At 46.2% G+C, this 26,257-nt stretch overlaps 1 protein-coding gene across 4 annotated transcripts in view; it reads left to right on the top strand.

Annotated features, from left to right (window-relative positions):
• The window catches only part of LOC142579308 (acyl-CoA Delta-9 desaturase-like), a 162,068-nt gene that overhangs the window by 52,803 nt on the left and 83,008 nt on the right, over positions 1-26,257 (top strand). Inside the window, exon 1 of one of the 4 annotated variants that reach the window (XM_075689384.1) lies at positions 11,764-12,005. The exons of the other annotated variants lie outside the window; for them this stretch is intronic. The gene's annotated coding sequence lies outside the window, so the exon portion shown is untranslated. Of the gene's footprint in view, positions 1-11,763; positions 12,006-26,257 lie in introns of those variants that run through there. 4 annotated transcript variants of the gene reach the window in all.

The following is a 26,257-nucleotide window of genomic DNA, read 5'->3' on the forward strand; positions in this document are numbered from 1 at the left end:
TTCATCGGGAAGCCCATTAGAGCATAATCTCATGAGAGACATGTTGCTGTGATGGGCTTGAATGATTGCCCTATTAGCGCTACATACTCAACGTGATTGCGGGTCAATGTTTCGCCTTTGCTCTTGGTATTTGGAGGGTTTATCTTGCGACTCTTGCGTGAGAACACCCACAAGGCGCGCGGTCTTTCAAGTCTCGCAAGAAACTTGCGCAACGGATTGCCGCGAGCGTAATTTCGTAAGGTGCGCTGATGAAAAAGCGCTGCCGGTTACGCCATATGTGCACACTCTGGAAGAAAACAAAACAAAGTAAGAGAGAGCGGGCAGCCGCGCTCCTTTCTTCCGCTGTCATTGAAGCGCTGTGCGTGGATACATTGTACGTTGCCTACGGCTGAAGGACGGGCTCTATAGCATTTGAATGAGTAACGACGGCTCTGTATGGACAAAAGAAAAAAAAACGAGAAGAAGTGTCCGACAATTACGAAACTCCCTAGAAACTCCCTAGTGCGAAATTTGAGAGCGCAGCTCGTTGCGCGTTTTCACTTTGCGATATATTTAGGCGAATAATTTGAGACCGAAATCACCGCACCGACTGGCATTGGGCCAATGCCGTCAGCCTCTTCGCAGGGGGGGGGGGGGGGGGAGGCAGTATGGCATGAACACTGGCATGATGAGCGGCATCGAACGGAACCAGCTGTGGAAGAAGACGACGAGCGCGCGAGCACTGGCACGAGCGCGTTCGGGCGGTTACGCCGAGGGTCACTGACGCTGAACCCAGGGACGGACGCCTAAGAGTTGCGATCTAAAAACAACAATCTTGACACCTGTACATTTCTCTACTCGAACTCAATGACACCGAGCTCGTGAGCGAGTCACGCGTGGGCTCAATGATCGAATTCATAAAACAAGCTCTTCGCAGCTAACCTGACGTGGCTCGCCACCATCCCGCGTGTTGACCATTCTATCGTCGTTTGCAGCCTAGTATATTTCTGAAAATTTCACCTGGTCGTGAGCACTGACTTGCTAACGCAGAGTTCGGGGACTCCGCCTTTGTTTTATTGTGGGGGTTTGACGTCGCGAAACCGCACACTGGGCTATACGAGAGACGCAGTAGGGGAGAAGCTCCGGAATAATTCTGTCCACCTGGTGTTTCTTAACGTGCACGCAAAGCGCGGTAGACGAGCGCGTATGCATTCCGCTCCCATCGGAATGCCACCGTCGCAGCGGGAGTCGAACCCGCGACCTCGTGCTGAGCGCTATAACGAGCTACGGATCCACCATGGCGGGTTAACTACCACTCAGTACTCGTTCCTCGTATTTATTTATTTATTTATTTATTAGTTATTTATTTATTTTTGCAACACGCGAGCGCTCAATAAACAAATAATACAATTAAAAAATATATCGAGGCTAGGTTTTAGAATAGATCGCAAAATAAAAATGAGGAACACAATGAACAAACGTCAGCATCAACAGTAAAATATTTATGAACTTCCCGAAATCTATTGGTTTTGTTGTATCACAACTGGTGTCACTACAGTTTATTTTTGTATGTTTTGTTTAGTACTTTTTCGAGAGCATTTATGTATTAAGAGAAGTAGCCACTGCCGTCCAAAAATAGGCGCCGACATCTGCTCCAATACGGCTGAAACACGCACACGACGCGTATTAACTAACAGCCCACAGCGGCATTCCCATGATTGGAAGAAGAGGGCGAGACACTTGCGCTGACCAGGCTGTGCCACGTTCGGTAGACGAATTGCACGTGCATAAATGACGCGGAACGTTGCAACGAACCTCGCTGCTTTGAGTCAAGCAAAAATTGCAAAGGTACGGGGTGTAAAAACTCCCTGGCAAGCCGCGCAGTATGTATATATACTGTTCTTGTTTTCTCGCCAAAAGCAATCTAAACTCGTACGCAGCAAACGACCAAGAAATGAGGCTCGCGAGCAGCTTTTATTCTTCGTCTTTTCTTTCTCTGCGACAATTATCATCGCTGCCTCCTAAAGTTGTGATGCCGGCAAGAGTGGGTGAGCCAACTGCATTCCATGCTTCGCACCAGCCGTTAGCAGGCTCGCGGATGTAACGGTACTGAAGGAAGTGCATGCTGGGCAACGGGCCTAGCTTGCGTATCGCATAAATGTGAACGAATCGGCGAGCAGCGCTGCCGCATACAAGCATAATATGGTTCTTATTTTTTTCTTTCCCGATACGACGCTGCAACCAATGTCAACGAATACATGCGCGCATGCGGTACGGTTCTGTGTTGTTTTCTTTTTTTTTTCTCCTATTCCTCACTTCTACTGTTTTTTCACGCGACGGTCGCTGCGCGCGTAATTTATTTACAGCTCCTTCTGTGGATGGGTTAAGCGATAACGGCCGCAGGTACTCGCTCAATTAACCATGTCGCCATTATTAGTTGCATAGTTTAGGTCGGGCACGTAGCTGCGGTTGCCTATGATGTGCCTCGGTATCCAAACATTGCGCAGTTAAATTATTATCTCGACAAGAAATGCATTATCACCATGTTTGCGCCAAGAACAAGCGTATTGCGCACGCGCTTGAACCGTCCAGTGTCGTCACGAGAGAGAGGGAGAGAGAGAGACTGTATTTAATGAAAGCTGGAGTTAGATTTGTTGACGTCCCCGCATACTACCTCATGTGTCGCCTGAAAGATGTGATGTACGCAGTGGTCAGCCAAGCACACAAACTACACATACACATGTAGACGCACGCACATTCAAACTGATCATAAGGCCTGTAGAACTAAAAAAAAGAAAAGAAAAATGTCACAAGTGTTTTCGTTTTACGCAGTGCGCAAGCAGTGTTTCACCGCGAGCCGATAATGCCCCCAGGTTTAGACTATAGAGTCGCGTCACAAATTCAACGCAGCCTTCAGAGGCTGCCTGCATGTCTGGTGAATGTAGACTGCAGTCACATCAAAGATGATGAAAGTCCTCAGGAACATTGCAAACTGAGCACATCGCAGCGAGTCTAATTACCGGAGTTTTCATTTCAAGTAGTTGGTGTATGCCCCGTTGAGCTTTGCGGTGAAGGCATACTTGGTCTTTGTACACTCAGCCGTCGCGCCATGTTTAACCCGCGAGATGGGTGAGTCTCGTAAGGGGGTCCGTATGAAAGGTTCGCATCGCACCCCACAGAACGCTGTGAACACCACTCGACAGTGGACACCAGACGCGGCTTGTTTCCTCAAAAGTGGTTTCGTCGCGAAAAACTTGGCCTTCGCGATCTCGTTTGTTTCTTTGCTGCTATAGTAATGGTATTGGTTATATTCGTTACTTTAGCAAGCATAATCGCCATTTGCAGACGTAATTTCAATGTTTTTTTTTTAATCCTGACTCGACACGCCCCCAACAGATGGTTCGCATTAATAAGCTCAGCATAGTAAAAGGCGTCGAGGAATTGTTGATATCGCAATGCGGCAAATGCTTGGACAGAAGGAATTTTCTTGGATCTTCAGCATTGTCTTGGCACATGATTGTCGTACCCCTGCAGATTGGTATGTACCGTTACAGCTGATGAGGTCCGTATGATTATCTCGTTTATCAATTTTTTTTTACCGTCTTTGCCGCGAGACGGACGCTGATTAAACGAAGCATCCAATTATTACGCCTACGGGATGACAGAATAAATAAATTCTACGCTTATATTCGAGTTATCCGGAAGCTTCGGTTAAGCGAGTTTCGTTTAACTGGAGCTCCCTGTATAGCACATTTTTATAGCCTCCGCAAATTAAATGGGAGTGAAATGCAAAACTGCTCGAGTACTTAGATTTAAGTGCGCATTAAAGAACCCCAGGTCGTCAAAATTAATCAGGGGTCTCCGACTACTCGGCGTGCCTCATAATCAGATCGCGGATTTGGCGCATAAAACTCCAGAACTTAATTTCATCCATTTGACTGCGTAGAATATTGGGGGTAGCTTTACGGTTCTATGGCATAGTCTACCATATTCAGGAACTTGCTTCCGACAGCAGCGAATGACTGGCTTGATGCGCATCGTCTTCTGATCACAGATTTTGTCCCTGGTGAAATGGACATGTAGAGCACGTTTCTTTCATCGCTGCTTGTTTTTCGGATTCTTGGCACCCCTAAATCATAGTTTACCTACTTATGCCATTTCGTTGGAGACGATCACTTTTAAGCCCCTAGCGACGCGGCTATCTTGAAAATAATCTCGAAGGTCGTCTTTATCTGAAATAGGCACACACGGCGTTATACACTCGCCAGTTTTGAAGAAAGATCACCCACCGATACCACAAACACTGAGATATTTAAAGTGAATCAGGCTCACGTATACGTCCAAAACAAGTTACGTGTTTTTTTGTTTTTATTTTTCCAGGCACGAATGGCCCAAGAAAACGTTTAGAAAATGCAACTCTTTCTTTCTTTCTTTTTTTTTTGTTATTACAGAGTTTGAAGTCATACTACTTGGCTGAAACAGCATGAATTCATATGCAGCCCGTTGTCCTCAGTGCGTTTCTTAACGGCAGAGAAAAGAAAAACAAGAAAAGCACAAATTCTGCACAGCAATTATAAGAAGCCTAACCTTAACGAGCTCAAAGCAAAAACGCAAGTCAATGAACGCTTTCGCTGATTACTAACATAGGCCCTGGACGGCTTCCGCTTTTGCTCATTGACGTAGCCCGCTAGATTTAGCGAGCAAGAAAGGCGTCGGCTGCAATATCGAGTAGCAGGAGTGCGTTAAAATCTAAGCCTACACATTTTGAACACTTTTCCTCTGTACATAAACACAATTTTACAAGTGAATGTTGCCATAAGTTTTACGAAAATTTCACGTATTAGTCTTGAGGCGTAATGCGCATGTCTTTTATCTCAAAACAAGAATAGACTTTCCGCACAGCAAAACCACTTAAAAAACGCGCTTTGGGTTACTGCGCAGTAGACTGATAAGGCCCGGGACCGGAAGTTTCTTGGGGCCGCACTCTCGCTGCTGTTATCGGGCGAGTGAAATCATCTAAACCTGATGCGAAATATAAGAGACCGTGGCATTGCGGGACACTTATGACGTAACACTCTTCTCCGTGTGCGGGTATTTCGAAAATGCATGAACCGTTTACATTAACGGTACACCAAATAACGCCCAATAATTCGCTGGCTCGTTCGTTCGTTCGTTCGTTCGTTCGCTCGCTCACTCACTCACTCGCGCACAAACTTCACACTGAAGAGCGTCAGGCTAGCCTTAGCGCTTACTATATTACTCCGTGTAGCGTCATCGTCATCCTCATCACGTGTCACAAGTCACCATCACGAATCTCGGCAGCTCGGCTCGCAAGCCACGAGCTGAAGTGCGCGCTCTCGTCAACAGCCAGGCTTTTACCTCCCGTCGTCCCTTATACTCTGAATGTCATACTTTGACGTGTTTGAAATAGGACAGTATGACGCAACACTCCGGCCTGGGCGCCTAATTATACACTTGCAGCAGCATGCAGCGGCTGTCGCTCGGCGCATATCGAGAGTAGAGGAGGAAAATTAATAAAGTTATTATATCCACGGCGGATGACCCATAGTAGGGTCTGCAGTTGGCTGCTCGGTACTGGTGGAAGAGATCAATGAATTGAAACCTGAGCGTGGAAAAAAATTAAAACAACAAAAAATCAGAAAGGAAGACTGAAAATGCTCAGGCAAGCACGAGAGAGAGCGCCGCAAACGTATTAAGCATTGAAGCAAGCCTTTATATTACGGTGAGTCAACGTTTGCAGCCAATCGCATTCAACCGGCACATCACATTTCATCCAGGCGAGATCATGAACACAAAGTGCAACCCATATTTGCTCGTACACTAAAGTACCATGTTCACTTCTAGTGCAATCCATAAACGAATGGAACGCCTTACCAGAAAACACTGTCGCTTGCACTGATGCAGCTAGTTTTCAAAGGGAACTTCTGGAGCATCTCCAGGAATAACGGCTATCTTTGTGTGTATGCGTCTCTTAGAATTATATAATGTTAATTTTTTTTGTTTACTCGTGCACATATAGATGTGTCACTCAACCTTTATATTATGCTACAGTGCTTACCAATTTCGAGATTCATTTTAGTGTTCCTGTTAGTTATGCGCATTCGGAATTGTGTAATATTTCTCTCGTTGCGCCTGATTTATATATGAATAGCATCCAGAAAGTTTCGTTAAACTTCCTTTATACCAGTGTTTTTCTTTTACCCAACTCATACCTTTCTTTTTCTTCTTGTTTGTTCAGGTGTTCCTATATTTGACACAATGATATTGTATTGCACTTCCCCCCCCCCCCATGTAATGCCCTTCAGAGCCTTTAGGGTACCTAAATAAATAAATAAATAATGAAAATCTATTATAGAAACATTGTCTGCCCCACGCAGCAGATTATACGTGGACTTCAACGAAAGGCTTAAGACGCTTATGGCGTGAAGCAAAAGTGGCCAGTGATTAGTACTCTCAGCACTTACTTGGCGTATCTGGTCCGATAAAATTGGAGGGGTGACTGTCGAGTAAAAGGCTGGCTGCTTATGTCACCTTTCGGCCTCCTTAAATTTCTGCAATAAAGAAAAATCATTGTGTTCAATTTCTTGAATAACGAGCGTCCCGTATCTAGCCGCGTAACAAAGTACGGTATTCACAGATAAGACGTCAGTATACTGACGTATGCATTTCTAGCTGCGAGTCAAAAATAATTAAATTATTAAGAAATGTGAATAAATTACGCTGCATGGACCCATGGGCGAACCCCCGGTACCTTCAACCACGTAAGCCTCTTTTCGCCAAAGTGTGCCCGAAACGTTTTGTTGGAAACAAACATTTGAATTATTCATTTACTGACTGACAAAACAGTTTCTCTTATTTATTAATTTGTTTGTTCGTTTGTTTGTTTATTTGTTTGTTTGTTTGTTTGTTTGTTTGTTTGTTTGTTTGTTTGTTTGTTTGTTTGTTTGTTTGTTTGTTTGTTTGTTTGTTCAGCTGCGGGAACAACAGCTGCGCTGTCAGTCACGTTATCTGTAACACGGAGCTTTGTCAGGCATTTCAGGTCTGTCAGATTTCGTCCGGAAGAATGCGTTGCGTACAGTGCTCGAAAGTTTACAAACGCTCTGTTTTCATTCGACACGTAAGCACGACCCTCGCCTGCATGCCTACGATTCGCGCCGCATGTGTAGCTGCCGTATCCCGTGCCACAGTATATGCAGGTTAGTTTATACTCACGCTATCTTTGCAATCCTTGAATATGCCGGCCGCGCCTGTCCAATTGTCTCGAATCACATCTGTCATATTCCACGGGCCGATTGCTTCAAGCGAGAGACGTCCGTCATTGCTTTATTGTGCCCTTATACCCTCGACATGTTGAGTGCCTTCTGTAGGTCACGTTGTGCGTACAGATTAAGAAGAGAGAGAGAGAAAATTGAAATATATGACGTGAAACGCTTACCAAACGGCAATAACACTTGCGTCGTTCGGCTCACCTGCAAAGTATTGTATTTTGCACAAGCTTGCTGTTACCTGAGTAGCTCAAACAGTAGCAAGTAGAGGATAAAATGGAAGTTTTAATCAATGCCTGTAATAAGTTAAATTATGTTTAAACGAACTTTAAAAAGTTATGTTACAAATATTTTACAACGGAAGTGTATACGGGACCCAATTGAGCGCCCTTTGTTACTAGTATAGTAGGATGTTCCTTTATACTGGTACTTTTCCCTGTATTCTCCTTTGTCGCAACTTCACCTGCACGACTATGACGTACTGTTGAACCATGATGTTTCAATGAATTTTTGTGTTCACTAACAGGTAGGAGCATTCACACTTACAGCAGGGCGCTACGGGACCTCCTTCAGCATGCTGCGTTGTGCATGTATACAGGTATAAGCGAATTAACGAAGTCAAACTGCAAAGTGCACTACTAAGGGCGCAAAATCTATAATTGACATTTCTTTCCTCTTTCTCTCCTGACCAAAGAAGTCCGTTACACAAATGAATTAGCCTCTGCCCTTCCCTGCGCGTCGCGCTACCTCTAGCATACCAGCTGTGCGAATGCGTACCGAACTTGTCCAACTTTCGACAATATCGAAACTATAATGGAGAAAGTAAAAGAAAACTCCGCCGGCGTAGCAGCGCGATGCGCGCTAAGCTCGCCAGCCATGAGTGCACGCATACCTCAAAACGCTCGAAATTTTTCGCCTGAGAAATCCCTCGAGACGGCGCAGCTGCGCGGCAAGGCATGAACTCAGTGGGTTAATGTGCCGCATTTCACAAGGGGCACAATCTTTTTGGCGTTGGCAAAGCACGGCCGAGGTTTCGCGACTTCGGGGAAGGCGAGAGATGAAGCGAATAACGTATCGGAGCCAGGGCGGCCGGGCAATGTCGAAGGAGAAAGCAGTCCGCGTGCGCGAGATGAGGAAATCGCGGATACGCGAACTGGGCCGCGCGCCTTGTCGAGGAGCAGAGAATCGCGCTGGTCGCCGCGCCGCGCGTGTTCGCGTCCGGCTCCAGCCTTGCGCATGCAGCGCCAAGTTGTCGCGGGTTCGTAGGCGATGGAGAACCGAAAATTGCGCACCGTTCTTTGCCTCAATCCCAGGCACTCTGCGGCAGGCTGCTGCCTCGCCTAGTTTCTGGCCTCTTCGATGAAAGAAGAAAATTCGAGACCCCGGTGGTGAGATCGAAACTCTTGACTCCCAGCACAGCAGCGTCGGTCACTGTAGCCGTTAGGCCACGGTCGCACGCATGTCGATCTCGTGCCAACGCGAAGTCGCTCTTTGAAATGACTCGCGCGTGCGTCGCGTCACGTGACGCGAGCGAGAGCGCGCGCCATGTCTTCAGTCGGCCACAGACTCGCGCTGTCTTTTCCGTCATGCGCGTTGATCGCGATTCCGGCGCGTATTCGCAACTGAGCAATTCAAGCGTATAACCTGCACCACTTACAACCAAGAGTCTTGGCTTGCGGAGTGGAACAAAAAGGCTGGCAGGCAGGAGGACATTTGTGTTAGTCGGTGCCTTCGCTGTGCAGCTGGAATAAATGGCGCCGTGGCGAATCGGGCCCGTATTCGGGAGCTAAATTGCTCCTAAGGGCACATTGCAACCAAACCATGTGCTGGATATATCATTAGTGAAGGCGGCCAGCCAATGGCAAATAGCAAAAACGCGAACAAAAAGCTTTGGGGAGTCCGGCCCCAGATCTCGAAAGTAGCCGTATACCTGCTGCACAAGGCATTCGAAGTCCAGAATCGGAATCAAAATTTATTGTTATTGCATGTTGTCATGGCAGGTTATTAAATACACGAGAAGGTTTTGAACATTTTTATCCAGAAAGTAAGCTACTATATGCATTTATGCAAATAATAAAAATATAGCTTGAATGCTTGGTCTTGTTAACGCAACCTCTATGTTTTACGCTCAAAAGGCCGCCATCATCACCCACATATTTATTAACATTCAAGCTCACTACCTTTTGTATTTGCGGAGTTTAAGGTGACCTTGACTTAAGCGAAACTTGCAGACTTGCTAGTGAACGCGTGGCTCGATATATCGGGAGTAAACGTTTGCTATCGAGCTGTAGGAGTTAATGAGGGTTAGTGTGATGTTGCGTAATCGTTATATAAAACTGTTCCTTTTAGCCTTTATTCCAGAGTGCGGAGAAGAAATTCGCACTTATTCGCTGTGGCTTATATAGGGAGAAGTATTCACTGAGCGGCGGCGCCTACATCTTCCTGCATTATTCTTTGCATGGCTATTTCTCATTTTCAGAGCTACCGAGCTAGTTGTCGATTCGCCGCGGTGGCCCAACGTGTCTTGGCGTTCTGCTGCATGCTAATTCGATCTGTCTTTCGATTTACGCGTCGCGGCGCGGCGGTCACGTTCCGAATGAGGCATGAGTGCGAAAATTGTCGCTTGCCGTTTTGGCGCACGCCGAGGAAGCCCGGCAAAGTTTTATTTAATCCACGGCCCCTCCGTTTCTCGAATATAGACTGACGGCTCTCGTAGCCCAGTCGTGGCTTCGGACGTGAAGCCAGTCTACAGCAACAAGTAAAGACAACTTCACTGTCGGTATGCGTACAGAGTGCGACGATGGCTACGTATTTCCTTATTCACTTTTTTGTGTTCTCAGGGAGCCAAGATTTCGCCGCGCAATTTTCAGACACGCACGTGCGAGTGTACGTCAGAGTTGCGGAGTGGCAAGTCCAGAGTCGCGATTATTCCGAAATTGATTCCACATGTTCGAACACCCGGAATGGAATGTGAATGGAAAGGGGGCCCGAGATTCCGGAAAGGAGTTGGAATGGAATGGGCACCTAGTCCTGGAGTGCTTAATGTTGATTTTAAGCGAGAGTATAAAACCGGTATATTTGTCCATTTGACTAAGCTGGACCTGGCCAACTATACGATTTCTAAATTTTTACTCAATACCGGCTCTTTCAGTATCTACGTATAGTGATTTTCTCCACCGTGGTATTACAACATGCTGTCCTATACAAATTCTAAAGACCCGGAAACGTTTCTGCGTTACAAGGTATAGTTTAAGTGCATTTAAAAGCAGCAACTTTTAGGCCTCAATCATGAATCGATTTAGCAAGAGTATACTTTACCTATCACAAAAGGATAGAGGCCTAAAACTACTTCGCAAGCAGTCACCATGTGTACGTGTCTACGGGTGAGCAGGGAACGCGCCCCGTGTTTTTTTTTTTTTTCCCGTAACGCTGTCAATTACCCAGAAGGCGCGATAACGGGCGATGAAAAAGACGTGCTGGATAAATAATGGTGCTCGTTGATATGCCAGTAAACGTGAAGCAAAGATCGTCCCGCAAGACATTTCAGCGCGTTTCGCTTTTGTTTTAGTCAACAATGTGACAAAATAGCAGCCCATACGCGAAAATAAAAAATAGTATGTAACGTTATTTGTAATGGTGTCAAGATCTCAAAAATGTGTTCGCATAGTTACTAGGCACACAAGGGCGAACAATTATAGAGAAGCCGTTTCATATGTTGGAATTGGTGGAGTGGAATGGATCGACTCGGCTACTTCAATAGGGGAAATATGCTCCAACTCTCACCATTGCGATAAGTTAAAAGAAGTGGAATTACTGAGATGAGATGTGCGCTCTACGGCGTGCGGTTGGTATGGAATGTATGCGGCCCCACTCAGCAACTCTGGTGGATGTGCTCTTGGCCGTCTGCGCAGGGTATATGCCGCAGATAACTGTAATAGACGTGTGATTCACAGAAACTCCGTGAGCTTTACCGCGCGCGAGCGAGGAAAGAAGTATAGAAGTAGAAGAGAACCAAGGGGAGACCCGCGATACGCGCGAGTGCACGCAAGTCGCACGAACGACAAAGCTTCCGTGCCGTTGACCAGCGAGAATTGAACGCATGCAAGATACGGACGCGCACCGGAGGCGTTAATGAAGGCGTTACTGTGTTGGGAGAGGGAAGATATGCGGCGAAGGACGAGAGACACGGGGGAGAGGAAAAGCGCCTCACGCGATAGCAGCCGCTGGAGAGGTTCTCGGTACCTCCTCCAAGGCGACGATCGCGCCTAGCGGTACTTGTTCCCACGGGTGGTGTCCGAAGAGCACAACACAGCAAGCTTCGTGATCGAAAGAAAAGAAAAAAAAAGAACAGCCAAATAAAGAAAAAGAGAAGGAAAGGGAGAAAATGAGAAATCTGTGGGCGCCGCAACGCGCAGATTCGGTGTCATAAGCGCGCGCCTGCGCGAGCGCATCTCGCTTCCTCTTAAAAATCGTATATATTTAAACGGCCGCCCATCTCCAGTCTCCGCCAGAACGAGAAATTTCGCCGCCCACAGCACATCGGAGTGCACGTGCACGCATCGGCCAGGGAGGAGAGACAGAGCTGAGTTTATAACATCATTGTGCGCGCAGTCCATTCACTGAAGGCTTTAGAGGAAAAAAAGCCAGAGGAATCGTCTGATTGTGGAATAACGTAACAACAAGCGTCGTCGCTCTCACGTAATCCATCCGCGTCTTCCAGAAAATCGGATACCAAAACAGGTGAGCTGCACGCTTCTTACGCTCGCCTGCGCATCAAAGCTCGTGCGTTGTTTCGGCATCGAAACCGCTGTACTCTCGCTGCCAAAGAATTTGTAGCCTATGAAAATAGTCGCGAGTATACAGTGGCCGTTCGACGTTTGAGTGTGCGAGACATTTGTCGAACAGTCACTCATGCGTAAGTGAAGCCTGCTAGCTTCATTCCGATGGATTTTGGCTCCCGTAAGGTGCAGGTCACCCGCATTTCACAATAATGTCGTCGATTGTCAGAAATGAAACGCTCTTGTTACGTAAGTTATTATGGCCCTCTTTATAGGGCTCTTCGTTTGAGCGAGAGCTTTGCCGTTAATACTTTGCAATGAAACGCGATTTCATCGGATCCGGTCAAGGTCTAAGCAATGTTTTTTTATGTAGATGTAGTTGGATGCTCTTTTCTAGTGCAAGCTATAATACATTGTGGTAAAGCAATACTCCATGGTTATTTACTTGAACTGATCCTATGAATAATACCAGCAACAAAAGCGTGGTATTTTTAAAGGATCGTTCAAGTAACTTGCCACATGGAAAGCTCGGATGTCTCGATCGCAATGAAGCTCATCTGTTCTATCTCGGGAAGCGTGTGATGCTGTATATATACAGTAAACTCTCAGTTGTACGAACGTCGGTTTATCGAATATTTCAGAATAACGAACTTTTTAAAAATCCCCGGCAGTTTTCCTATAGATTCTATGCAAAAATGTTTCACTTAAACAAATTTCGGAACAGTCAATATTTCAGTTTAACGAACTCGCTCAGAGGACCAAGGCTTATTTTTACGACCCACGTGGTCTGTTTTTCATCGGCTCCGTTCAGCCTTCCAGTTTTAAGTAACAACGGCTAATTCGCGTGCCCATTTTCGAGACGAGTGCGACAAAATGGAAGCGATTGTCTCTCTCAGACAACCTGGAAATCCTTCAGCGCCTGGACAACGGTCAAAGGCAAGTGGACGTTGCAAAGGACTATAGAATTGCACCGTCAACGTTGTCAACGATTGTGAAACAAAAATCGAAGCTTGAAGGAGAAATTTCGATGAATCCCGCCAGAAAACGACTCTGCACGGGATACTTCAAAGAAGTGGACGATGCCATTGCGGTATGGCTTCGCGACTTACGACCTCAAAACATTCCAGTGTCCGGCGCGGTGATACAGGAAAGGAATTTGCTCTTCTTCTGGACGTTCGCGGCTTCGAAGCAAGCAGTGGATGGCTTACACGATTTTGGAATAGACATGGGATCGCGTGGACAACGATTTGCGGCGAAAGCAAGGATGCCGACCAAGAGGCAGCGAGAACTTGGAGGGATGAAGTTGTAGCTGAGGTTGTAGGGTACATTGGAAAGTTGAGAGACTTTGTGTCTCAACAGCAAGCTGTGCCAGAAGAAGTGTACAAAAACATTGACTCTTTGGACAGTTTTGTTACTTCCTGTGCTTTAAAAGTGCAGCTGCAGAAGAAGATTACAGATTTTTTTCTAAGTGAGAAAGGCAGCATTATCACTGTTATGAACCTTGTACTTGTTGATATGTACAAATTCCATTTCACACATTTCTAACACTATGAATGCCATGTCTTTTGCTCCATGAATTGCACTTCAAACTTTTGACTCTATGCCATGTCTTATGTTGGTCTAGTGAATATTCAGTTTAGTGAACTTTCAGTTAAGTGAACTATTTCCTTCAGCCCCTTGAAGTTCACTCAAGTGAGAGTTCGCTGTATATATATATATATATATATATATATATATATATATATATATATATATATATATATATATATATATATATATATATGTGATACCTACTTGCATTTCATAACCTTATAGTTGCCAACTATGGTGCCGATACAAATGTCGCACGCGAGACATCGGAAGGAATACATTTTTATAAGTGACTTCTGCCGCGCCTGACGCACAAAGAAATCAATTAATTAATTCGCCCTCGTTGGCACGTCTTGACGACCGGCCGCTTTCGGAGCAGACAGTCCTGGAACGCCGAAGTATATACAGTCATCGCACCACAAGACAGTCAAGGCACTTGAAACTTTTGCGTGTGAGTGGTCTATTAGAGAGAGTCTAGTCCTCACGGACGTTCTCAACCTCCTCCATTTATTTTTTCTTGCCTCTGCTTTCTCCCGCCTATTCTTTCCCTCTTTTATTCCCCCTTCCCCTTCCCCCATTGCAGCGTAGCAAACCAGAATCTTCTCCGGTTAACCTCCCTGCTTTTCCCACCCTGTTTATATTATATCTCTCTATCTCTCATTCATTCATTCATTCATACATACATACATGCATACATGCATACATGCATACATACATGCATACATGCATACATGCATACATGCATACATGCATGCATGCATGCATGCATGCATGCATACATACATACATACATACATACATACATACATACATACATACATACATACATACATACATACATACATACATACATACATACATACATACATACATACATACATACATACATACATACATGCATACATACATACATACATACATGCATGCATACATACATACATACATACATACATACATACATACATACATACATACATACATACATACATACATACATACATACATACATACATACATACATACATACATACATACATACATACATACATACATACATACATACATACATACATACATACATACATACATACATACATACATACATACATACATACATACATACATACATACATACATACATACATACATACATACATACATACATACATACATACATACATACATACATACATACATACATACATACATACATACATACATACATACATACATACATACATACATACATACATACATACATACATACATACATCTTAAAGTTAAACATTTTCGTCAAAGATCTGTCTGGCTGCGTAGGAAGTATTAGAAGCGAAAACTGCTTAAGATGTTCCCGACGTTTCGAGATCGGCTCGGTCCCTTCTTCGAGGGGGCGACTGAAGCGGCCGAAGAAGCTGCTTCTTCGGCCACTGCAGTCACCGTGTTACACAATTTAGCTACTGGTGAACTGGGTAGACCCATGACAATAAACAAGAGCAAATGTCGCCGCAGGTTTTCAGAAAGCGCGTCACTGCTAACTCAACACAGGACAGCGCCACGTACGCGATTCAGACTTTCGGGTAAAGGAAGAGTTGCAGGGGTCATTAAGTATGCCAGCTTTAATAGTCGGCGTAGGGCAAGCGTGCGATATTATACGATTCGGGCCCATACTGATAGAAAAAAATGAATAAACTGCGCGGAGTCACTAAGCTAATCTTGACTGATCTCCGAACGAGCGAACGCATTTTCCTTATACGCCAACGCAGCGCACTTTCTACGCAGGCAGCCTTTCTTGTTTCCTTGATTGTTTCTGTCTGTATTATACATGCACATGGATTCGGCATACCCAATGTGCTGCCACGTTCAAATTTCTGGGATAGTTTGCAGTAATTGTGTCTCAGAAGGAGGGCGACATAAACAATAACCGAGCCGTTATGACCTTTCTCGCGTACTGTTGCAAGGTAGTGAGGGATGAAGCGCGACACAGGCATGAAACCCAGATATTAAACCGCAGCTCACAGGCACACAGTCCTTTTTTTCTTTATAGCCGTGGGAACTACCAGTATGGTTGTCAAACGGATAACGTAAATCACGCTTAGAAGTTGCCATAAAGGGCCACCCCACAGCGCCTACGTGTTTCTGGTTTCCGCGTTAACACTTTCCGATATCGCAACCTCGTGAAAAAGGACAAAAAAAAGAAGTGGGAGAGAAAGAGGAAAAATAAAAAGCGGTGTCTTGGTGTCATAAAACGCACTCTCACGCGTTGCTTGCCCGCGCTTTCGAAGCCATTAACGGAACATCAGGCTGCCTCTTGAAACTTCGCAATCGCTGTCGCGCGCACAAGAAGAAATATTTCATAACATCTTCGGTCTTATTTTCTTTATTCTTTTTTTTTCGGTATTATATATATATAGATGTCGGCACCAGAGGATGATGCCGGCTATTCCTTGTCACGTAGGAGGAGTCGTATATGCAGTATACGTTCGGAAATGACTAATGTGTTTAGGCACGCGCATAATGAGTCCTTGTACTAGAGAGGGAGAAATAGAGCAAAAGAAGTGATAAGGCCGGGATGTTAATTAGAAAAGCATCTGGTTGGCTACAATACGTTGGGGCAGGGGAACAATGAAATAGATAGATGGCAAAGAGAAGGAAGGAACAGGAACGGAAGAGGCGTTGAAAGCGTGTACGCGCGCCGACAGGGCCACGTGCACGGTCAACACCTTCCACGCCCCGGCCATTCCACGTACAAAACGCACAACTGCCCGAATTCAACAATTAGTGGAACCTAAACATGAATTTTACGCTATTACAGGCTAAGTGTGAGTAAGTTTATTGTGATTGGAGCAATATGCTTTTGCTGATTAATGCCACGCTATAATTCCAACAATCAAGGTGGTCGTCCACGTGTCTAAAAAAATTGTGGCAGAGGAACCTCACAATGGGGGCCCCTCTCACGCTGCCACATTTTTGCTCCATTATAGTTGAAGATCAGCAGCAAGACGATCATAATAAATTAATAAAGCTTTAGAAGGTTAATTTGTGGGGAAAGTTTTCCGATAACTTGATAAATATTTTTGACGAACCGAGCATTATTACATCAAAGACTATTTCCCTTGACATAGTATACTAGTTCGAATTAGTTATCTAATGCCCTCATGTTCCAGCATGAGTGTCTCAAAGGTAGTCGACTGCTTCATTGCGCTTACAATGAGAGCTTGGAGAGCATGCAACCCCATAATCGTCATTCTTATTAATGAGTCCTTTTTTTTTTTTTGAAGTTCAAGGTTCGATTCTCAGCTGAGATTCACTCATCACGATATGTTTTGACTGCAAAAAGAAACTTATTGTCCTTGCCAACGTTCTTATTGGTTGCACTGTTCGTTCTTGCATCAGCAGAAACTTGCATTTTACGTAGGTCACAAAGCACTGCGTTAACGTGAATCTTTGTTTGGAAATTAGAATAGCATAGCTTTATTTCCATCTACTTGCCTAATTGCCTAACTGAATCAAATTGCGAAATTTCAAGACTAAATTGCACGTATTAAGGAAACAGCAAGAGAATGCAGGCACAATCCAGCGCTCAATTCCGGCCGTTGCAGGCACCACACGAGGTATTTGGCCTACAAACCTGCCAACTCCTCCCATCGATCATTAACGATGCGATTCCATTGAGGATGACGTTCGTAGTGTTTCATTATGAAGCCAGTAACGTTCATGGTCCCCTAGCAAAGTACGAGTGAAAGTTGGCCCGCAAAGAGGGATTTGCTTCAACGCATCACAAAGTGTGGTCGTTAGTCACGCGTGCCGGCCTCGCATCTGGCGAACCTAGCAACAGGGGGAAATTGTCGCGGCGCAGAACAGTTTACTTGTTCCTTCCTTGGTGATTTGATTTCGTTGTTCATCCGGTGGTTGCTTCCCTTGAAGGACAACATATTATACAATAAGTTTTCTTTGAGAGGAAGGCGCCAAATTCACGAAGTCATTCTAAACAACTTTCCGTCGTTGGCTGGCCACCTCGGCTAATATTATATTCTACATCGATATTGACGGTCTTCTTCCGAGCCTTACAAACTGCTATAGGATACAAGCAGCTTTGTGAATACGAGCCAAGATTCCCTGAAAAAAGACACAGTCTGTTTCGTTTTGTGTTTAGTTCAGCACTGCGTGAAACCGCCTACACGTAATCCACAAACAAGGAGTAATATTTAGGGCGTATGACATCATATCGAAATGTTCAACAATTGGCCAAATTGTCCAGACGACTTTGCTGACGGAGCCCTGCTCTTTTGCTACAGTCATGTCTAATAACTTGACTGGGGGAAAAAAAGACACTGTACTGACAGAGTATATATGGTGGATTGACACTGGCAAGATATCTTTCCCTGAACTTAATTTGATTACTGCTCTGTGCTGCACGCGCTTCTTGCAGATACACTCGCACAAAATTATATTGCTGTTCGCAGCTTTCATAATGAATTTTCGTTCATAGCAGTATAAGGCCCGTATTCTCAGATGCTGCTGCTGCAATCCACGGTCCGTATTCACAAGGAGCTCTCGCGCTAGAATGTTTAGTGGGAGAAAATTATTGCCAGTCTGGATGCTGGACAAATCAGCGAAGGTGACTGCCCGATGGTAAAGAACCATATACATGAAAGAAAAGCTTTGTGAATTGTGACCATGCATATCCCTTTGGTAAACTTTCATGTTCATATTTCCCGTCTTCTTTATTTTTTTTTTTTGTTCCCCTCATTCATAGCCAAGCTTTATCATTTCGCCGCCGTGTTCTATACCGTGTGAATCAAGGGCTCAATTGACAAAGATTTTCATTCGTAAGTGTTCTTTGCCATTGATCGACCGCCTTCACTGATACATCCCCATCGAGATTGCCTAGAATTTCTTCTCTCGGACAATTCTAGCGTCAGTGATTTTCGCGAATAGAGGTCCAGGGCTCTGTCTAATACTGCTGGCGGCTCTGCTCTTGCATGGCTATTTTCCTTAATTGACCGCCATCACGCTGCAAAGCGTACAGGCACCAGCTGGCAAACTTATGAAAGCGCACTTACGTACATTTTTTTGCGATGACCAGCCCAGATCTTATTGCACAGTTCAACGCCCGTGTGCGAATCACGACGATTCTGAAGCGCGTCCCGAGTACTTAATACAGTTGAAGCGCGCATGCGCTCTTTTCCCGCGGTGAGGTGCGCAGTGTACTACAGTCGGCTGTCGCCGCAACCACGTGACACTCGCGAACCGCGCGAAGCGTTGTTCCGGAGCAGGAAAACGAGGCAGCGGGGGAATGCCTACCCCTGAACTCGACCTCGATAAGGGCTGGCCGCCGCTGCGGCGGCCTACCGCTTTTACTCGCTCGTAACGCGACCCGGTGGCGATGGAAAGGCTGCAGCGCACGTCCTATTTCATGCAGTATGCGCTGCTGGAAACACGCACCCTTATGGACGTCGTCACGTGGTCGGGTTCCAACAAAACGCCGCCACCACCTCAGAGACCAGCCGACGTTATACAGGTGTGCTTCGCCCCTTGTTGGCGCACACTTGTACTTTTAAAAGGGCGCTCAGAGGGACCTTCCTCTAGACCTGTACCAGTGTCGGAAAGGCCTTCCCATCAATCACAATTCGCTCTCTTTATTGCTTTATCTGTTCTGTGCCGGAGTGGAAATCGCGTGGCCCTCGCATTTAGGTATTGTCTAGTTTCGATGTGACATTAGCGTGCATCAGTTTCGACGCAGCGCAATTCCTACAGTATCTATAAATGAGGGCCGGCTTGTATTTTCTGGGGTTTTCACTTAAAGCGGAAACGACATGGAAGCATCCCGCGCCAGACGCGCTGACGTCCGGCCCTGAAGATACGCTGCAAATGCATCCCACATGTGGTTGCTGCTCTATCCCACATGTGGTTGCAGCTTCCTGTGTGTGCATTGCATTTGAAAGCTCTGGCAAGTTGGATGTTGGCATTCGAAAGGCTGCTGCTTAGCACTGAAAAACGAAATTACACGATCACGTTTGCCAGGAACGGAAGGAGGATATCAGTCACCTTACTTTAACGCGAGCGTTGTCGTTTGATTTCGCTTCCCGTCTTCTTTCACCCGCAGCGAGCACAAAGCTTTTGAATAATTTTTTGCCCTCTCTTACTTTAGCTCATCGTGCTACGAGTATATTGTCCTTGGACACGAATTCACTCTTATAAGTTTGCTCTTGCTTCCCGGTTCTGAACGTTCTCATGAACGCACTGAGGCCTTTTCGTTGTCCAGAGGTGTTGGAGCCATGAATATATTTGGCAGGCATAAAAAACTGTCGCATACAATATAATATAGCTCTATGTAGCTGAGTACCAGACCCTGCCCCTCCGCAGGAACAGCAAGCACACAGATCGACAGATTTAGCTAGAGGATCAGGCGGAGAGGTCGGAAGCATGTTCTGTCTTCTACTACGATCATTTCACTTCCATATGGGTTAAGGAGCTATTAGTGATAACTGCTCGAAAAAATGCTGAATTACATGAAAAAAGGAATACTGAAAGAGAAACAAACGGTGGAAAACGCAATGTCGCACTTAAAACGCTAGGGTAAAAATAAAATTCAAGCTCATGCACACTGTCCGTACCTTGAGGCTACGTTGGACGAAACATTATGTGGTGAGTAGGTTTGCTTTTTTTTTAGGGGGGGGGGGGGGTGGCAGGAAGAAAATTGTGCGCTGCGATTTTTTTTTTCTTGCGTCTCCAATTTATGCCATGTTGTTCTAGCTAAATATATAAGCTGATTGCGCTTGCCGTTCATTAACTGCACCTCGCATGACCTGCACCTCGCGCGTTGGGGATTCTCCCGGACAGCACCGAAAATTTGTTCTCACATTATCGAGTAACGGCCGGCGACGTACTCGCTCGTCCGCTTTCGCCAAATGCGAAGCGGCGGGCGGTGCCTCGCCCCGCGGCGCAGAAACGTTTAGTCCGGACGCCGAAGCCGATATATGTCATTGCGCAGTTTATTTTCCTCGTGGTGTGCAGGTTCTTGTGCTTTCCTCTCCGCAACGACGCGTTGTACGTTCCCGCTAAGAGGTGTGAATGTGAACACACGGACGGAGAAGGGGCGGGAGGGGCGGTCAGGGAGGAAATGGTTGGCGACGCAAGGAACGTGCGCCTTCCTCTTGCCAGCGCCCGATGTGATGCTCGTCGGAATATCAATTACCTGGCGTGACGGTTCGAGTCGCGAGCGGACGTTTTCCCCCTGCATATTTTTTTTTTTTTGTCCTTAATGGTATTCAGCGGCCGCTTCAGCGATCTCCGTCATATATCACGGTGTATAAACAGCGTAGTCGCGCTTCATTGCTCTTAATCTGCGTTCATCGCTGGAAACTAATGCGCTTCATTAGAAAATAATAATGTAAGAGAAGATGACACTACCATTTGGCAGAAATCGCACGAAGAGAAACTGATGCTTACACGGAGCGGGCGGCCCGAAAGAGTGCGTAGGTCAGAAGTTACACCGAGAACATTTTTTTTTCCTCTACACTCTCCAGATATGGTAAAGCGAGCTTAACGCACGCACGCACATATAACGGGGCCTCTCTTCCTTCTCGTCATCGTTTATTGTTATCATCGTAATTTCGGATTCCGCAAGCCTAATGAATAAGAACGCAGCCGTTAAGGCACGTAGCGTTGATCACGCTGACTGCTTCGATAAATTCTCGTGAACTGAAGCAGAGGAATTGTCCTCCACTTAATCCACCCCTTTCTTTCTTTTCTTTTTTATGCGAAAGCGTCAAATGGTTCATTGACCGAAAAAGCTGGCGTGCGGCGACTGTAGTAGCAAAACGGCATCTATATTCCCATTGCCTGCGACGCCACGTTACGGACGCGCCTCGACGGAGTTCCCATTGGCGGAGACCTCTCGTCACCAGCGCGCCTCGACGGAGCAGAGCGGGCCAAAGGGCAGACCTATACTGCCTCAGTATAGCGCGCCAGGTGTTGCGTCAGGGCACAGGGCACCGCCTCGACGCCAAACGACCTTCGCTATCACTCTCGGAAGCTTGCGTTGTCCGCGCGTTCCTTGTCCGCGCAATCTCTCGCCTGCGTTCTTACTGCGAATCTGTAAGGCCAAATCAAAACGCGCCAATCGTCTGAACACGCTCGCTTGCCCGCGAGGAGTTCATGACTCGAAGCACCGCTCAGCGGCGTTCAGTCGCATTCACAACTCATAAGAAGGGCTTAGTGTTCTCGGATTTTCCGTCCAATTCACCTGCACTATAGCAATCTAACCAGACAGATATATGGTGTCGAGCCAGCAAGCGCGTACCAGCCCTCGCCCAGCACCTCCGTCCCTCTGCCAAGTGCATACTTTCGACGGAACGCGCGCTCAACGCGCGTGCAAGATGCCTGGTTGCACGAGCATTTGGCAAGTGTTCCAAGATGTAAAAGGCATATGCGGCTTGCTGTTGGTTGCTCGAAGAAAACATGTCTGTGGTTTTGTTTTCTTGGTGAACTTTGTTTTCTCCTGTCGTTTTCGCTGTCGTGCTTCCTCACTAGTCAATGCCATAAGCCGAGTGAGGGCTAGCCTTCACTATCTTGATCATGCACGAAACCACGCGCAAGGCTGCCAAAGCGCCAAATATGGAGGGGGGAGGGGGAACGCGCTCTTTCTAGCGGCGCGTGCCTCTGTCCCCGAAGTAGTGGGAAACCGTTTGGCAATACATGTAACTTTCGTTTGTTTGTTTTGTAGGCATTTTGCTTTACTGGATCATATATGCCACCGCAAGTAGCAAATAATCTCTTCTGGCCAAAGCAGAGAAGGTCATGTGCCAGTAAACAAATCCGGTATAGCAGTATAGCTGCGCACGCAGGAGGTTAGCTGTATACTTTCATAGTTGCCTACGGGGTTTCTTGTAGCGAAAAAAAGTTTTTGATGTGGTAACACGTCAGATTTAACGTGTACTGCGATGCAATTGCAACGCACTATTTTCCACGACTTTCTGAAGCCTGTTTAGCAAACGCTCAATTGGTTGCTCAAAAAGCACGTATTCTTATTGCCATATTTATGCATCTGTGATGATCTGGTGGATAGATTTATTACACGTTTCGTCGCTCTGAAGTATTAACGTTGACAATCGTCCCAGAATACATACCGATTTGCCACAGGATGTACGAATTCCCCGGGTAAATAATAATAGTTGCCGTGATGGACCAAGCCAGACATGGTTTTGTTAGCATGTCTCCAATCGTTCACTATTAGAACAAAGGTCTAAGTGACTTTCTTCCAATTAACTTCCGCGTACGAGGCTCTGTCGACGCTGCTCCAGTTCCTGAAGTCCACTGGCGTACATGATTGACTTTGATAACGCAGTGTGCTATCCCTGAACTACGCGCACACTTTACGTTCCTTCATGCTTTTCTGTTCTGTCTTTATATATTCTTGCCCCTTACCCCTTGAAGGAAAACCAACCAGAATTACCTCTGTTTGGCGTCGCTGTCTTTCTGTACACCATTTCTCTCTCTCTCTCTCTCCCTCGGTACACGACATTTTTGCGTACTGCCTCCATCGGAATGAGGCCGGGAACGGAACCAGTGACCTTGGTTTCGGCAGCAGAACATCATAGCCACTGAACCATCGAGCCACCGTAGCGGGTACGCTGATATAACGATAGTGCCCCGTAGCGGCACTATCTATGCTAAAACTCCCTAGAGCCGCGTGGTCCGTATGCGATCTGGTGGAAGCGTGTACGGACCTCTCTGGGTGAGCATGTAATGGAGGAGAGGGCGCACGGCTCTAGTGCACAGTCTGAGCAGGTGCGTTGAACTAAATGATGTATTGTACGAGCACAGTTGCTGCTCAAGTTTTCTTGGTCATTTTTTTTTTTTGCCGAAGCAATGTTTTCAGCAAATGGGAGAAACGTGCCCGATTTACCGCGTTGACGATGCATGAAACATCCTCTACGTATTTGTGTTGTGGCTCACTTAGGCTAATACGCAAACTATCAAGCGTTCCTTTGTACTCGCTTACGGAGAATGACGTCAAGGAGTCACCGGGGCATCACAGCGGCTACAGCGACAGTGACTCCGAGAATGCAGCTATCGGGGAGAAAATTCGCCCTTTTCCGCCAGCACTCTACACAGCTTGCGCACCAAAGTGCGCTATGCGTTCTGCGCGCGTGTCACGTGTATACCTTGTTGCGCCGATCGGCGATTTCCAGCCACCGATCGGGGAACATAAAGGCGGAAACAGAATAAATCATGCATTCTGCTTGCGTTGCGCACTGCAACTGCTACGAGTGCCTATTTGCATGGTTATTCCGAGGTAAATATCAATAAAAGCTTACTAATTTACGTTTCATATGAGTTAATCGCAAAAGTGGGGTTTAGGTAGTGCAGGTAAGCAGGATTAGAACCCTAGAATGGTTGCATGTAAGGACGTCTGCCGTTGATGTACACTTCTTTCGGCAAAAAAGTGACGTCGTTATTGTTCTTCTTTCTTCCGCTTCTTCTACAACAACAACAGTGAGAGAGGCCTCGGAAAAAAATAGAACGCGCGGCACAAGGCATGGGTCGAGAACAAAAATAGGGCGCGGGGTAAAATGAAGCGTCACGCAAGAGGCGCGTCCTCAATGCGCCGTGCCGCTAATAGGCGCATGAACCCTTTGGATACCTCGTCGGGGTCCATTCAGTCGACCAAGTAGCGGAATAATGTGCCTGTAAGCAATTAGTGGAGAGAAAGAGCGGGAACGATGGGAGGGATTTTCGTTTTTTTTTTCTTTTTTTTTTCTTAGCTTTAACAGGGCCATAAGAAACGCAATGCAGTTCACCTTTGTATAGCGATATTATCGCGGCTGCAGTATAACCTTGGCGAAATCAGCCCACGCACGGGAGTGACCGAGAACTTGGCGGCTCCCGCGCATTTCTCTGGGCGCTAACGCGTTGTGCTTAGGGCCTCGAACTGGAAGGTCGGGCGATGATTCTTGCTCTTTATTCGGCGGCTGCCAGTTTGAACTCGTTCGCCACCGGTGAGTACGCGTGGAGAGTACAAAATTGGAACGGTGGTCGCCAACGGTCGTGATAGCATTTCAACGAGCTGGAAGCAATATATTGAGGAACCAAAACAAATAAGAGGCCGCAGATACAGAGACAACCCACATCACGCAGGTGCTCCCCTCGCCGGAGGCCTGTGAGAAGTGGCCTAAATTCGGTTCGCCTTGGTACGCGTTCGCGTGCGCGAGCATCTGCGAAGACGTATTTTATTTCTGTTTACGTGCTTACCGTTCTGCGTCACTGCAGCATTCCGGTATCTCGGACAAGTGCATTCGACGGGATAATTCTTTTTTGTTTTGAACTTTATCCTGTGCCCAAATAAAGAAGCCGCTGGTGGTGGTGGCGGTGGTGTTGCAGCAGGCGGGAATAATCTGGCATACATAGCCGGCAATTGTTCCGTCTGAGCCTCCTGTGAGTCGAGATCAGGGGCGTGTCACCAGGTGTCGAAGAGCCTCGCGTCTCGCATGAAGGCAATAAGCATTCATTGCACTCTCTTCCTGATTGCTAAGGACCTTCTGGGGAAAACAACGTCTTCAACGCTCCTTAACGGAATATTTTCTCTTGCACGCTGTCGACCATCGCTTTCCTTTCTGTGTCAAACTGCGGGCATATCCAAATGGAGTGTTCGACGTTGGCGATATCACCACAGAAGGCATAGAACGGGAAAGCGCATCTTCCAGTCTTGAATAACCAAGCCGGGGTGGGGTGTACGCGGAGTTGGTTCGGAGGCGGTACAACAGTTGCTTCTTCCCGAATAAGTCCAATTGATTGAGGGTGGGGAGCATGGTAGCTCGCCTTAAAGTAATTGCGGATTACATTCTTAGAGTTCTGAAAAGGAAGCCGCTCTTATTGCTTCTCCCTTATTGTGCAGTTTCGGGGAACGAAATAACCCATAACAAACAGCAATAACCCATTGGCGGCATCAGATTTTCATTATTATTCTCATTAAGGATGTAAACATATATGAACACCTCATACACACAAAGAGAAAGAGAGAGAGAGAGAGAGAGAGAGAGAGAGAAGAAGGAGAAGCAGGCTAGCAGTGGTTGCACGTTGTACAGTGCGCGCCATTGATCTAACTACTGTCTTCGCTCTCTCTCTCGCTCTCTCTTTCACTCCCCCTCCTATCAGGTAGGCTAGCAGACTGGACAAAGTTTAGCTAACCTTCCTGCCTTTCCTTCCGTCTTTATCTCTCTTTCTGGAAAGGACACAAGTAGGGCAGCAAAATAATTTGTTTAAAGAATAATGTAAACTGGCTGCTGATCCAGTTTGTTGGATGCCATTGCGTACAGTACACTGCGACAAGTTAAAATACTGAGTACCACGAGGGACGACGTAACACCTGTGTTATACACTCTTAGCACGGTAACGTTTATTTGAGGGGTATATTCTCACAGATTTGTGCACCTTTAACTTACAAGTTACACATCAACCTTTACAAATTTAACTTCTAATAAAGGTAAGAAAGCGTGCACCTCAACTAGAGGTTACAACACTTTAACCTCTAGTATAGGCATACAGTATTGAGTGCCTTTGCCTAAATATAAAGGTTACATTCACAATATACCGATTGAACGATTAAAATGTTTACACAAA

Source organism: Dermacentor variabilis, chromosome 1 (assembly GCF_050947875.1).
Source record: "Dermacentor variabilis isolate Ectoservices chromosome 1, ASM5094787v1, whole genome shotgun sequence".
Classification (NCBI taxonomy): Eukaryota; Metazoa; Arthropoda; class Arachnida; order Ixodida; family Ixodidae; genus Dermacentor; species Dermacentor variabilis.